This window comes from Anopheles funestus, chromosome 3RL (assembly GCF_943734845.2).
Source record: "Anopheles funestus chromosome 3RL, idAnoFuneDA-416_04, whole genome shotgun sequence".
NCBI classification, from domain to species: Eukaryota; Metazoa; Arthropoda; class Insecta; order Diptera; family Culicidae; genus Anopheles; species Anopheles funestus.
The window spans coordinates 80,557,723-80,572,531 of record NC_064599.1 but is presented as its reverse complement, the minus strand read 5'-3'; the positions used below and the strand labels follow the sequence as shown (position 1 = coordinate 80,572,531).

Below are 14,809 nucleotides of genomic sequence, written 5' to 3'. Positions count from 1 at the left end.
AGCATCTTTTGAGTTTTGTTTTTATTGCACCCCTAAATTTGCAATTGCCGCGCGGTTAGCGGTCTTATAAATATTGGATTGTTTTTGGTACATTTTATCCAACCAGCTGAGAGCGGTAAATTTTCATTTCCACAACAAAACGGTGGAAACATTCTTTATGTTTTCTAAGACTGGTTTTTTATCCTTCTAAATCTTGATTTGTTTCATTTTTTCATGGAACAGAAAAAGAAAACGAGTGAGAGAGAGATACATTTGAGCCGAAATGGGCTTCCGGTTTCAATTCACACAATATATGATGACGTACGCTTTGCTTTGGCACTGAATAAAAATCTCACTTCATGAAAAGTAATGTGTTTTGTGTGATTTGGTTTGGGGAATAATGTACAGTGAAATCGTATAAATCACGCTTCAAGATGATTTGCTTATTATAACATTGGGAATTTGGAATGTCTTCATTATGGGTTTAATTTTTAATTCTATCATTTCTCATATCCACTTAACTTTTTTCAAAGAAGGTTATTTATTCAAAGAAGGTTAAGAAGGAATATTTATTCGTTCATTGTTCTATGATAACAACAGTTCAACAGTCTACCCTTGTTGACTTTAGAACACCCGTCTTGCATTTCTATTTAAATTCTATTTTTATTTGAAATATTGAGAACAAATAAAATAACCATTTATACTTTTACCTTAGAATTGTTTTCAAGTCATCTTTCAAAAGATGCGATTACATTCATCCATCACTGAAATTCAACACCCCGCAAAGGAAAGAGCACGATAAAGAAGCATTTCGTTTTCCCCTATAAGGAAATGCCTTCCGGGCGTTTGCTTTTTTCCAACTTCACTGCCATTTTCAAACCATCAAACAGTGTGCCTTAAACGTGTTCGAAATCAAACGCGTGGTGGAGTGGTGCCTCCATTATACCATGCGAGGTGTTTAATTTAACTTATTACCCATCATAATTTACATCGATTTTGCACCCCGCCAAAAAACCCCTAACGAACGAAGACACGTCGGTACACGTGGCGTATGCAGCCTGCACACGCGCTAGACATCTCAATAGCCAAGCACCAACGTACGGCAACCAGGGTTGGGACGCACTGCTTCGGTTGGAATCATTATTTTTTCCACAGCGCCACGGCGAGCGGCAGCAATCAACGAACAAGAAATGTTATTTCTGAGCGTAAACGAGCTTTTGCTTTCATTCTTTGTGTTTTGCGTCATTTTCATTTTTATTCCCCATTTCCTATCACCACAGGCAACTCATCTTACTTGTCTCTTCCGGAGGAAATCAGGCAGAGTTGAAGTCTCGTAAGAAGTTCACTGGGAACGATGGTACGTATAGACGGAAGACACTCCCCGGAAGATTATGGAACGTGTTGAATAAAGCAGCTAAGGTAGGGTAAGCATAAACGGACAGCCACACCTGACAGAAGAGGAAAAACACCTTATAAGGATAAGAAAATAAGGAAAATATTTTGCACGCAAATATAAAGCGGATAGCTGAGATCCTTAGTGTACTATTCAAATTTAATATCAATGAACTCGGTGGTTATAGTCTATAATACTTTTTTTCTATTGAAGTAAGACATTTTTAAATGCTATTTATTGCACCATCTCCTCTCTAAATGAGGCATACATTTCTTTCCATAATATCTTATAAGCTTTTTCCCAATGTTTTATTTTCTCTTCTAAGAAACAACACGATGAACCAACCCAGCATCGACTTTAAGCCGAGAAGAAGCTGAAGATTGAATCCAAACCCGATGGCTTCTGATAGACAAATGGCCGGTAAGAAGGTGAGTTATTCTTAGCTTTTTCTTCCCAACACTTGTCCCCGTTCCCGTTCCCTCCTTCCACCAGTGGCATTGGCTAGTATGCAGAATGGGCGATATCCACCAGTCGATAATCTCGCCCCGGGTAACGCGAAAGCTTCCAACTGCATTACGAGTTGAAGTGTTTGCGCAGAATATGCATCCGCAGCAGTCGGGAAAACTTTCACAAACGGTGCACGGCAAGCTACTTCGCCGTGCGCTGGTACGTGCAACGATGCAAACGTGGGAAGGGATGATGCCACTCTGCATGGGATAAGAAGAAAAAAAACCCTGCAATGGAAAGCATCCTGAAGTGGACGATCTCGTTCGGTGGGACGGTACCGAGTTTGTTAAATCACTTCTCGTTTGTTGCTATACACCGTGGAGTAGTGCATCTATTTTTTACATCTAAGAGAATACAAACAGAATCCGAGTTCCTGCCCACCTTGGTTCCGTGTTAGTCGTCGAACCGGAAACCGTTTAGCGAGGAACGATTTGCCCATCATCATCGTCATCAGCATCCCCATCATCATAATCATCATTCGTGACTGGAACCTCTGGTGTCCGTAAATCCTTCAAGCCACCGTTAAAAGATTAGTTCCCCCGAAAGGGTATTTGCGGGTTGGGTGCAAATCGTTTCCCAGAAGGTGATGCAGAAAAGATAAGCAACAAAAAAATGCAGAAACTCCTCCTGGTGGCAAACCCCTATATAAACGGTGTAACTCAATATCACGATTGCCAACGATGGGAAACGGAAAGCAATCGGTAGTTGGAAAGTATTGATCAGCAATAAACAGTGCTTTGATGATAACTAGTTTACGCTATCCTTCATCCGTTACAAAAGCCATAAAAAAGAAGATAAATGCACTCCATACTCCAGATAGGAGGGTTGGATGCTTCACTTAACCGATTTGTTAATATAGTCTTTAATCCACAACAAATTGGACTCCGGGAGAAGTAATTGATCCTTCTCAATGGGAGATTGTTTGTACAATATATCTTCTAGTGGCAGCTGGATTACGCCAGCCATTGTTACAGTTGCTTCAAATCACCTTCAAAAATATGATGACGTATTCTAGAAGCACCCAACCATACTTACGGATGGTCACTTAGATTGGTGTTTAGTCCACTCCGAAAGCGATCGACAGTAATCCTCCGTCCAGCCCATTTGATGAGCCAGCAACACGCTTCACGGTGTCGAACGAGAGGCAGGAACTGAGAGGACAGAGAGATGGAACGAAATGTCAATCCGATCTACTAACATAGCCGAAACTGACAGATTCCGGAAGGAAGGAACTGAACTGGAATGCACACAAAATTAGAAAGCTATTCATGTCAAAATTGAATTTCCAGCACGGTCAGCTAAGAACGTACGTACACACATGCCCACGCTCAATTGGATATATGTGTGTTGCTGTACACTGCCAGCAGTAGCAGTAGTAGTAGTAGTAGTAGTAGTAGCTGGGAGCCGTTTTTCATTGTGCGATTTAATTAAACGGTTGAATGATTTTAGTCAGCCAGTGGGTGGGTTTTGTGGTTACGAGAAGGAAAGCATGTGAGACACCACACTTGTATGGTTGCGTTGGTTGTTTGTTTGCCGCTAAAAGATAAGCTGCCCATTGTTTGTGCCCATTTTTTTCTCCTTAGTAAAACCTTTCTTTTTTCCACATTTTATTGTTATTCCCGGAATTGTGATTCGGTTTGTTGTGGTTTTATTTCATTTCGGTTTCTGTTTTTTCTCCTTTATTTGTTCGCCATACTTGCACTAAGATGATTATTATTGGGTGTTCCAGCCGAAGCTGGATGTCTGCTGGTGCTGACCCAATTGCTTAACAAAAACCCACCCCAAATAAAGCTCCCGTATGGTACTGTTTGATAAGAATAGTACCGCTTCCGATTGCAATCTGTGTTTTGTTGTGAAGTTGGTAAATGGTTACTATCACGTTAAATGGATCCCGATTAAAAGAGGTTTCTGCTAGATGGCGCTGGTTTTATTGCGCTTCTAAGCAACGGTATAGATTCACTTCATATACCCCCCACCTCCCCCTACGTTCATTGCTTGATCGCTTTCGAAAGGGTGTAAATTATGCTAATGTAAAAATTACCATCCCATGTCATCGTAAAACCGTAATCCTTCCCGAGAGCGGCTTACGGTGCCTATGGAATGGTACTCCAAAATCTCACTGTTCCATTTATTGCGAGATTCGGGAATCCTGGGTGGTCCTATTTTTGTTGGTTTTATTTAGACATGCGACTCTCGTCCCTCTTTTCCAGGCGCCATTTGCTTCCGTAACGATGGATTACCATCTGACATGTGCTTCTTAAGCCGGCACGAATTCACACAGTAAACAAAAACCACACCAATGTGTGTCAAAGTATCCTGCTACGGTTCCAAGTACCCCTAGACACTAATTCCTCAGTGTCATAAAATTTTAAATGACACTCCCATTAAAATAAAATATCACGAAATAATTATACACACAGCACGGTGTACAGTTCTTCAGAAACTGTCATGAGATGCAAGTACGATACAAACTCCCGGGATGCTTTAATGTACTTGGCTGTACATCATGGAGACACGGCTAAACATAACCCCGAAATGTCCGCAATGCTTATGATCTTCTACGCGAAACGAAGACGGATGAGGTGGAACCCTGAAATGTGTCTTGGAAGTGGAGTCGTAAATCGGGCCGATGGCGGAAAGGAATTTCGTTTCCACCACCAAGTGCTGCTGGATCCGGTACCATTTCCACGCACATTCCAACCAAATGGGAAAAAAAGGATAAAAACCAGACCCGAGTAACGATAAACGAAAATATATGGCCTATCTCTTAACATTTGCACTACTAACGGTAAGGTATGGCAGGCCCAAGTAACGACATGCGGCTGTCACTTTCATGACCATTTGCCCCCGAACTCCCTGTACCGGTACTCCTTACGTATGGTTCCTAACTCCTCAAGATCTTTAAGAGTTCCCGATGACAGTCGGTCGGGCCATGGCTGTTGTGCAATGTCGAAGGAAGTCTTTATAGAGGTTGTAGAAATAATTTGATCCTTGTTTTCAAACCCTCCTGCTGTGCTTCTCTTTCTAGCGCTTAGAGCTTACCTAAATGTTACCATGGCGTAGTAAATAAATGAAGTACACCTATCACATCAAACTCTACTTCTTGTCCTACATTTAGGCGCTCCTCAGTAAAGAATCGTTACATCTAGTGTACCGGAGTACTTCCTTAGTAAGGTTGTGTGCTTTATATCTGCATATTCGACAGGTGGTTTTTATATGGATGTGCTCCCACAGATATGACTGCTATATTTACCCGAGACTGAAGAACTGAAGGAACAGCTCCCGAGAAATTACCGGAAATTATAGCAATAAAATGTATACCACCAACGATTGATTGACAATCATAAACTCCCGTATGCCATTTTTAACATCTCAATAGTACGCCAGTACGTACGTAAGGGACGCCTACGATTACTGTTCATCCAGCAAATTATTCATATTGAATAAAACTATTAAAGCGTGAGAAGGGTACCATAACGTACCGGATGGATACTTATTTCCCATTTGTTCCCTACTTATTCATACGAATTGAACGCTTTTGCCTTTTTACCTGCCCATCTGTTTTTATCTGTTTCGAATGATTATTTTATGAGTCATTGTAATAAAAACAAGGCCAATTAATCTTTACATATTTAAATTCGAATAAAACAATCCCCTCCTACAGCAGGTTTTCTCCCATTTCCCAAAAATCCCCCCGGTGGGAGAATCTCCCTTTGAGGGAAGCTACCGGTAGAAAGCAGTTGGTTTATTGGAATGAAGAAAAGCGATTAATCTTTCACACTTGTCATCGTTACGAGCGACACCGGGAGCGACACTGTTTACTGTTTACACCGTCACCAAATTTCCAAGAAGTTTGGAAGCCGTTCTGTTTTTCCAACGCTTACAAACCGAGTCCTTCGAGCCGAATCTTCCCACAGCCATGTTTCGTTTGCTGTCTTTTTGAGATTAATGCCAAGCAGATCCATTTCGACTCCCAACGCCCAACCGTAACACTTGTTTGGGAAGGATTAATCAGAAGACACATTTAAATAAGGAAAGCAACATTCGCGAGCGTCGATATTTGCCTACAGTGTGTGTGAGCTTGTGCTGCAGTAAGGTACACATACGGAGCAAAGCTGGAAAATTGGGTTCAGTGTTGATTTGCGCCTTCAGCAATTACCACCACACAACGGAGCGGGTTGAAAGCGGGATGAGAAGCATTAAGTGGCGCGTTTTGGGTAAAGCGTTCGGTGGAGGCAACATATTGCCGTGTGCGTACGTGTAGTACCCTTTTGCCAATACTCCACCGAAGTCTCGGATACGGATTAAATGGTATCCATACAAATACACGCATTTTACCTCGAATGAAACACCACACATCGGTCTTTATCGCTTCGCCGGACTATTACATGCACAATTACATTTGAAATGAAACATATCCCAGGCCGCACGCACAATGGCCATCCCAACACCCCCGATATACGTCTCCCGTGTTGGCTGTGGTTTGTGTCCGGTGCGGTGGTTATGAAGAGCCTTACGATCTCAGGACCCACCCGAACCCTGCCCGAACCAACCGAGCGACGTTACTACCGGTGTAACGTTTGTTGCGTTTTTGTTGCGCATCGTTTGCTCGAGTGGTTCCGATTAGATCCGAGCTGGATGCTGTGTTTGGGAGGGTTGGGTTGATATTTGGAAGGGAGTGGACGTAACTGGAGCAGAGCATAACGTCATTTTATGGTTCTCCTTTTCCAAAGGCTTTAACTCGAGACCAGCAACACCACTATCGCAAGGTGTGGTTGTGGATATATAATAGAGAGAAAGAGAGAGAGAGAGAGAGTACAGAAGGTGTAGCGTACGCACAGGATGGATGATTTTCCACATTTTGCCACCCGCAAAACGCAATCGAAAGCGTGCACATTGTGTTAACATTCAGCCCAGTGTATGTCCCACCAAACGTAACGGAAGGCGAGGCCCTCTCCCTCAGGAACACTAGCGCAACCTTTTGTTTGAGGTTATGCCCGTTTGTGGTACGTGGAGGTTTATTTTCCTTTCATGACGATAAATTATGCACAGCCAATTTCGAGTGCTATCATATCTCTCGGGCAGCATTTTCTTCCCTCGGACAGCAAACCATACGCGGCACCGGTTTCCGCGCCAGCTAACGAACGTAATAAAATCCATGCAAAAGGTGTGTACACGATTAGCTGGAATCGTTCGGAATGTTGTGTTTATCTCGGCACACGTTTACGACTACTTGAGCATTCAAGCTGCCGAGGTTGCCGAGGGAAGGTAGAACAGATTAGAAACGAGCTGGTAATTGCCAAGTGCAAGAGGTTTGCTGGACGGTTCAATGGAATCTAATACGAGCTCCACACACAGTCACTATTGGATAGAAAACCACAACCAGCCATATGGTGTTGCTCTTAAGAAAAGCATACAAAGAGATGGTACCATAGTACCGGAAGTCTCACTCCAATCGAAGTTACTAATGTTACCAACTGATCGGTAAAAATTATTGACCATCCCTTTCTCCTGAGCAATCATTGAAGAAGTGAGATCCTAGAAAGAAAAGGGAGCCTTTTAATTCTTTTTCCGACCACTTCCCATCCCCTTCACCCAGGATGGTGTGGTTTTTGGATCCCTTTGTAGTTGGTAACTGGTAGAAGTTTATATCTTCGACTTTTAGACTTTCTCAGACTCTGGTTCCTGAGCATCTTTGCCCAGTACGGTATTCCAGAGCTGGACATGATCTGCTTTCGAATGCAAATTAAACCGTACGCAATTGGAAACCTAATTGAGAAAATATTCCATTTCATTAGTTTCGTTCGCTTTCGGTGTTTCGATAGACGTTTCAAACCTTTAGTGGTTTCCCCTCTCGCCTAGTATACCAACGTACTTCATTCTGAAGTCTTTAGTTAGTACAGGAAGCTGCAATCGAAACCCACAAGGAAGCAGTACAGGTTTTTACTACGTACTCGGCACTGGAGTATTCTCTGCTTTTTTGTGTTCGGTGAAAATGGAAATGTAAATCAAAACCTGACACCCCATCTGATGGCTAGCAAGAGGGAGAGATTTAACATTATTACCCAGTAGAATAGGATACATTTTGTGCGTTTGGACCACAGTACAGACAGATGGTAGCAGACATCATATCAAAACATCTGCCTAATAGGGAAACCTAGCAAACAGACAATGGGAAATATAACACGACAACAAATGGTAGCTTATTACAGGCCAGATTGGTAATGCGTACCAGAGCGTATGTTTCATGTCCACCATGGAAAACAATGGGCTTTCAGTCATCTTTCCAATAACAAATCACCGAATCGTCAATCATGGTGGAGTCACATGGACAGAAATTAGTGTCGAGCATATAGATCTCGTGTTCTATAGAAATATAATTGTATTTACATTTATTTAAAACGATATGCAGTAGATGAGTTTGTTGTATTAAGATCTATTGCATAGAAGATTTCATAATTACTTTCACTTCGTTCATTGAGAAATATCACAATATATAAGAACATCGAGTATATTTAAAATCTCATGTGTAGTAATCTTTGATTAATCATGAGGAGCCTTGTTGAGAAAAGTCTAGAAATAGATAAAGAAGTAGAGATCAGTGGCATGATAAACAAGACAATGCTCTCTGAGGATCAATCAGAGATGATCAACCACACGCAATAGCAGTGTAGAATTACGTGTAGAATACGTGTTAGGAATAGACTTCTGTCAGCACATCTCAACAATCACATTTCCGTTTCTCAGTCATGAATGGAGATAAACTCGTAGAAAAAGTGCTACTCCTAGACCCTACACAGCGATTCTCGCCAAGAGGTCTCGCCAACAGGCAACAGAAGAAGACATCCTCCTTCAACATCATCGTCTACCGGATGGAGGCATCTCGTTACGATCCCAACCACCCAGGAGGAAGACCTTCTTCCCCGTCTGTAGGAGATCGCGAGATTAGTGTTGGGTCAAGAGCGAAAGAGGTACCTCAATGGCTCCGCTCATCTTCGCTCCTGAGAACGTATCACACAATCGCTCCTGTGTGCAGCGCTCCGTGTGGAGCTACCTCAAGCGCACCGCACAGTTTATTAGAGAGCGAGAGCGGTGCGCTCCGTTCTTGCAAAAGAGCTACTTGACGCAACACTACGCGAGATTAACTCCTGAGGTCTAGATCGATCCCTCATCATGCCCCCGAACAACTTCATTGGGATCCATGATTGGTCAACGGTTCAACAAATCTCGGTAGATATTGGAGCGATGATTAAAACAGGGGAACAACAGAAATGTAAGACATTTAGAAGTCGCCAAACACACTAGACATCTTGCCACACACACTACACCAAACGTCGAGAAAATACGTACACGTGCAAAATGTGTTTGTGTTCACGGCTGCAGCACCCTAAGTGTATTGCGTTTCAAAGCACAACTACACACGTGTAGCTTTGTAACGCTATATGTGTGTGTTTTTGTGGGAATGGCAAAAAAACTATTCAGTTGACGTTTAAACGCGCTCTTGACAGTTCATATGTTTTCAATAAACTTTTTTAAACCGTATACGTGAAGTTTCGTGGATGTTTTAAAACTTTTCGAAATTCTTCCATCAAATTTCCATTTGCTTTGGTGTATCACAGTGCAAAAATGGCAAGCGGTAAAGAGATGTCTGATACCCTTTTCTCAAAAAACACAATTTACGCAAATATGTATCTTTTTTTTCCTCTCCTGCTTTATAGAGGATCCGCTCATGACGGACTTTGATTTAATGCGGGAAAGTAAAAAGCGAAAGATACCCTGGTGGAAGACCCCAAACTCGCCGGTGATTTGTGATCAGTTCGTAAAACGGCTGCTTGCGCGGATGGAGCAAGCCGCTCATAAAGATGCGCAACTACGCGCAGACGGCAAACTGGTTATCGCAAAGATACTCCTGCTGCAGGAGTTTGTCGAGGCGTTGCAAAAAACCTACCTACACCCGTCGCTACTCGAACACGGTGTGCTCCGGGTGATAGAATTATGGATCAAACCGATGGAAAATGGTAAAGTGACGTACCATGAGATAACGAAACGGTTAATTGAATCCCTTCTAACGTTGGTGGGCATTGAGGTGAAGCATCTGAAACAGTGCGGACTTGCCAAAATACTGTTGAAGCTGCGTGTGAATCAAAATGAAACTCAAACCAACAGACAGTTGGCAAATGAGTTAGTAACACGTTGGATACGTATGGTTTTTAAAATTCCAACACGCATACGAAAGGATGTAGGAAATCGCGTAGATTTATAGCCAGCCACGTAAGATAGTTGATACATTTTTGGCATATTAGAATACTAACATGTACAACGCATTTCAGGATACAATCTTTCACAAGACAGAACATCCCATCCGGACCAGTTCATCCTTACAATTGCCCACATGACCTAGAACATCATCTCATTTCTGTAAACGGAAAGTTTAACTGATCCATTTTGTTCGGGAAGCGTTATTTTAGACTGTTAGTATCCAGTGAACCGCATCTAGAGCCGAATACATGTAGCAACATCCCCAGCTGCAGAACACCAAACCATTTTGTAAAGGTTAAGATTTATTAATCGTATCATATTTTTGCCACCACACGTCGACATCGCCAACTATCCAAATATTGATGTAGAACGTACGAAAGATACCGAATCGTCCGACATCAGCTTTCATCAGTTTTCAGTTTTTTGTCCGCTGACTAACGCTAACATATCATCTTACTTCTTTTAGGGGTGAATTCGTACCGTTCGCTCCACCAGGCAGGCAACATCATCCAACCGGCAAACTTTCCCAATTTAAGACTGAAAGGATATGAAAGCGAAATTTGTCGTGCATTGCTGGCTGGCACAGACGGCTAAGGTAAGTACTGCGCTTACCGCACCGAGCATGGAAAATGTAATCGTAAAAGATTAAGTCAAGCACAAACTTTGTCTCCGTGTGGCGACAGCATGCTACACAGCAGCTAGCCCTAGGGTCGGCGATCCCTGAAGCAAAATGCTTCATGGGACATTCAATCTCGTGCTGGCATAATCGTGTCATACCCGGGGTTAAATCGATCGATTGGTCGAACCGGATCGAACCAGCAAAGAAATGGTTTCTTACCGTCTTGTGGTCAGGTTTAGGTTCACGCGTTCAACTTACAGCATCGTCACCCTCCTGAAATGGATGGTCGGCTTGTATATTCGTGGTTCTTTTTCCCTACTTTCCCAAAGACTTTCATCCTGGGACACTTTTTTCACACTTGACCAGTGTCTTCGTTTAGAGAAAACCTTGTTAAGAGAAGTTTTTTTTCTTCTCGGTGGGAACTTTCCAAAAACACGGCACTGTATGACAGAATTTGATAAATCGAAAGGCTGCACAGGGACCTCCCGGAAGTGAACGGTTCAGGTGTTGAAGGAGCTATTTCTTTAGTTCGTATTGCTTTATGCTTTTCTGCCCCGGGAAGACATTTTCATCCTTCAATGATTTCGGCCACACACAAACCACGACCGGCCGGGTACATCGTTATCTTATTTGCTGACCTTATGTGCTAACCTTTGGTACGGGAAAGAATTTTCACTACCGTTATTGTTGGGTGTACAGCTCCGTGATTGGGTTGTCAGAATGACTACTACAGGATGTTGATGCGCCCAGTAGTGTTTGTCGAAATTGGTTAGCTTCCTAACTTGTGTGTTGGTGATATCACTGCGCAATAGGAAATCTTTCGTTTGATGCTCAAACTTTTTGTGTGTAAAAGGAGTATATTTTCATCTTCAACTATCTGTTCAAGGTGGAAAAAATGATTGACTTTTTCATAAATATTTCCTTCAGCATTCCATGTGACATTCCACAGCCAGTGCGAGGTTTGCGAGACATATTTTTTTTTTTCGTATATTCCGACAAACTGGCAATTCTTCACGTACCGTATCTAAATTCTACAATCTACGAGACTCTTTCAAGCTCCACTAGCTCATGATGGAATTGAAATTCCGGTCTTGTCCGGAACTAAACCCTTCACCGCTTGATGGAACCAGATGGCTGGTTCTCGTTTCTCTCGATATGCTATCCGTACTAGCTTACAATGTATAGTGAAAAGTGCGATACACATTGCGCTTATCCCATTTGTTTTTAAAACGTTGTCTTAATGCCCATTTGTTTGCATGAAGTGCGCTTAAGCGATGGAATGATTCGCAGCAAAGAACAAGCTGTAAAGCAAAACCGCGAAAGAATAACAACCCACACTGACTGACTGATGGAGTGGAAAATGTATACGAAAATAGTGACCAGCATCAGAGAAAGAGAGAGTGTGGGGCAGGCATCCAATTAAACTTATGGGCAGGTATTAAGCAGCCAGGACTTATTATATAAATACGTTTGATTCCTCCCGTTTTTGTTTTGCACTCTTTTGTTTGCACCATCGAATGCAAATGCATCGCTGTAATTGCTGTTGAAAATAGTGTTGGTTCGTTTTTATTTTCGTTTTTTAATTGTTTTTCGATTGCTTTCCTATATCTTTCCGGCCCATTTTCCATTCGGCATTTATTATTCAATGATTTTTTTACCCCTTCTTGCCAAGCGCCAAGCATAATCGAAGCAGTAGAGAAAAAAAATCAATCTCTGAATGTTGGTTGTTGTGTGTTTTTTTTTCTTCTCTTCCTTCCTTAGGACACGCAAATGAGCATTTCCACTTTCCAATACCGTTATAGCGAAAAAAAAGGTAGCGGAAAAGCTGCGAATCGTATTACCCAATTAAGTGATCAGTGGATTTCCGCGGCATTACCTTACGGCCATTAAAGTCGGCTAAATTATTCATCTGCCTTCCGTGGACCCACATGGTGGTGCTGGACGTTGGGAATGCAAACGGATTGAAGCGTGTGTTTATGTGCACATTCGAATTGATTTTGTCTCTTTATCGGTTAAGAGTGTGTGTGTGTATGAATGGTAAATAATGCACAACGCGTGTGCATGTAATTCGTTTTTGCAAAAAAGCTGTAACGAACAAAAAAAACGAAACGAAACCACTGCACACTCGTACACAAACTCTGTTTTTACGGCAAGCGAATGTCAAGCGAACATTAAGTATTTAAGCAAATGTGAAAGTATATTACCGGCACGGATCGGCCGACTTTTCAAAGTGAGATTGTTTGCTTTTCAACTATTAACAGGGCGCTTTTAAGAGAGATGTTTTATTTACGGGGAATCAATCAATGCATCGCGTGTTAGTGCTGATGTGCTTGGCAGGGTTTGAAGAAGTGTTCTTTTTTCTGAGTAGAAAACAAATCAATCCATTGATTGATACAACATCTACACCTTTATTTTCATACCAAAATATCATTAATTTTTAATTCCATTTGTTACATTTTTTCAACTGTTGCCAGTTGCTTTCGGTTGTTGCTTGTGATGAATGAAATTAGCGAATGAAATCTGTTTTAACCGAGGTATCAAACACATTAACTCTCACACATTTTTCTGTTGTATTTTGATTTTTTGAATTTCTTACTACTGTTTAACTAATTCTATTTCTTTTTTCTTTTCTTTTCAGTGACACACAAACATGTATTATTCTACTAATATTTTTTTTACTTATTAATATTAATATATATAATTCTTGAATATCTGCTTTTGGTTCTATTTTGAATCCATTTTTCAACTGTCTACAGTTTATTACTCTTCCTATTCTAAACTGTACAGCCAGAATTCTTTTTTTTTTTTTTTTTTTTGTTAACGGGGAGGGAACCTTCAAAAGGTACCCACCTCGAAGGGCGGCTTGCGGCTACAAACCAGCAGTACAGCCAGAATTCAAAAGGCCTTAAATGCACAAATTTTCCCCATTGCGTCAGCATCAAATCTGAATCGGAAATCGAATGGAATGAAAAACACTTCGATGTGACTCTATTTCCCAAGTGGCACCAAAGAGTGACCCGTGGTGGAATGTTTTTTTTTTTTCAAAGGAAGGTTTGTCATTACAAGTGCATAAATATCGATGCTGCTATATCCGTGATGGAGATATCTTCCAACCCGAGCTACCTAAATGAAAACTGAATAACGATTTCAAAGTGCCTGGAAAATCGTTTACGCTTAACTGCATCCCCCTGTACACACTGTAGCAGGCCCGTATTAACGATGCATAGAAAAAATATATACACAACGGAACCATTTTTTCTAGTTGGTTTTTAGTGCCCTTTTTATTGATTCAGAAGCTTTCCAAAGAGCGAAGGGTGAATGAGAATGTACCTAAGTGTTGCAATTTTCCAGCAAAAATTATCATGAAATTTTACTGGTTTTGATTTGACAGCATATAAACCTTTCGCGTTCGGGTTCTAGGGTTCTTCATCTAAAAATACCACCACTTGATTGCTCTTGTTCAGCACTTTTAGCCGGTTTTACGAGGTGAGCGTATTTGAATTTCAAAAAAAGCGCAAACCAAAACGCAATTTCGGCAATGCAAATGCGTTGATATCGAGGTAATCGAAATGGTAAATGGGGTACGGTGCCAACCAGAAATGGCACACAGAATTATACTTTTAGCGACTTCATTGAGACACGCGAGCTGCGTGCAATAAAAGTCAATAACGTTACGATTTCGGTACGTTCGAAAGTTGCTGTTAATAAATATTTATAACCCAAAAAGGAGGTGTGCTGATGTTAAAATCCGGTGCTTCGGTTTGCCGTCGAACGCATGACGGAAGTGACATAAATGAAACCGTGTCAGGGCAACGGAAGACGACACATGAAACCTCACATGACAGGTCGCTAACAATCATCGACCTTTGTGTGTGGGTGTGGTTAAATCGAAATCCTTTAAAAATATATATTCACATGTACATGAACAGCGAATGGAATATCAAACATTGAACTATATTAGACTTCGTCAGGGATCATAAACTTTTAAACAAGAATAAAAAACAAATTTGAAAATTTCATAAGGCTCATTTTTGCGCCAAGTTTTGGCTATA

At 41.5% G+C, this 14,809-nt stretch overlaps 1 protein-coding gene across 2 annotated transcripts in view; it reads left to right on the top strand.

Moving 5' to 3' along the window:
- Nucleotides 1-14,809, top strand: part of LOC125769762 (uncharacterized) — a 258,686-nt gene that overhangs the window by 221,349 nt on the left and 22,528 nt on the right. The window contains exons 9-12 of one of the 2 annotated variants that reach the window (XR_007419103.1): nucleotides 1,260-1,398; nucleotides 1,698-1,800; nucleotides 10,605-10,733; nucleotides 12,519-13,388. The gene's annotated coding sequence lies outside the window, so the exon portion shown is untranslated. Of the gene's footprint in view, nucleotides 1-1,259; nucleotides 1,399-1,697; nucleotides 1,801-10,604; nucleotides 10,734-12,518; nucleotides 13,389-14,809 lie in introns of those variants that run through there. The other variant, XR_007419102.1, reaches the window with a different exon arrangement.